We start from the raw sequence: 1555 nt of genomic DNA on the forward strand, positions 1-1555 counted from the left end.
CCGATTATGACCAAACGCAACCACCCTCCGTCGTCCGGCATTGCTGGAGAGGCTGCTGAACTCAGTCCCTCCACATCGATTTCGAATGGGCACTGGACACAGCCTGGCCACCGAGGTCGTGGCTGGTGCCTACTCCCCCGAGTCCAGCCTGCGGCGTCCCTTCCCCACGTCCCAGCTCCCCACTGACAACCTCGCCAGAGCGGGTGGATGACATCCGTCATCCAGACGAGACTCGTCACCTTCCCAACGCCAGTCGCACTCTCGCTCCTGCCCTCCCTCCTGGAACAGCGCCGGGCGCATCCCTGCTCCCATCTGCAGCCACTCCTCCCCGAGAGCTCGGAAGGCCACCCCCTCACGTGCTTCACTCACCCCCCACTCGGAGGCACTCCCTTCTCTCCTGTCTGTCAACTCCCTCCCCACCAGGCTGTGCAGCATGTCACCTTCATACGAACACCCTGCGGTTTCACGCATCGGGACCCGGACCACCATCCCTGCCCGGGACCACTGCCCTCCCTCACTGGACCATCGTCCCTCACGGGATCGTTATGCCTCTCCTGGACCCATTTCTGGTTCCCAGCTTCTGCTCTCACCTCACGCACGGGGCGTCCGGCGTACAGATGCTGGGGGGCTGTCCAATGGCTGCCCCAAAACCCTTACAGCAGAAGGCGAACTCTGTGAAGGATGCTGCTGCCGCTTTCTGCCCTCCCCACTCCCGTACAGGCCTTTGCCCTGTCTCCTGACGACGGATGGCTGGTCCCAACCTCAGGGCCCAGGGACTCGGTCTTTGTCCGGCCTCAATGCATCCCCCCGTACCCCGGTCATTGCTTCCTTTCCCTCCTCCTTGCTCAGGTGTCTGCCGACAGGCCCTGCACGACCCTCTGTGCCGTGGCTATGCTGTCCTCACGGCCCCTGGCTGCATCTGACATGACCTTTACTTGTTTGCTGACTTCGCCTCTCCGCCTCTGCTGGAATGAAGTTTCTTGAGGGCAGAACTTGGCTCCGTTTCCTGCGGCGCCTCCACCTGCCGTAGACCAGGGCCTGGGCTCTGCTAGATGGACGGGTCTCGATCATTTATTTGTTCACTGAGAAACAAAGTCCATTCTGAGCAGACACTGCAAACCGGACTTAATCTGTGAACATACAGTTCCATTTGAAGAACAAGGTGGAAAAAAAACACTACGTGTATCGTGCTTTCCCTGGACTTTGACTTCGAGGAGAAGTGATTTCTTCCAAAACCAACAAGATAAAACCCTGGACCGCATGCAGCCAAGGGCATCGCCGCCCCATGTGGGGGCCAGCCCCGCCCACAGCACGTCCAGCCCACACCTTGCCCACACATTAGGGACCAGTGCAGAATCTCTTCAGAAAAGCCTCCTCCACGAATAAACCGTCTCTTCCGAGCCACTAGAATCCACAGGGCGCTTAGTGTTCACACAGTGTTCGGCTCCACTTTATTGAAGGGAGCAAGGTCTAGAGCAAACGCACCCACGTAGCCGCCGACAGTCTGTCGGAAGCCTCGGATTACACAGAAATGTGACTTTAGGAAGGTCATTTT

This window comes from Pteropus alecto, unplaced genomic scaffold (genome assembly GCF_000325575.1).
Source record: "Pteropus alecto unplaced genomic scaffold, ASM32557v1 scaffold48, whole genome shotgun sequence".
NCBI classification, from domain to species: Eukaryota; Metazoa; Chordata; class Mammalia; order Chiroptera; family Pteropodidae; genus Pteropus; species Pteropus alecto.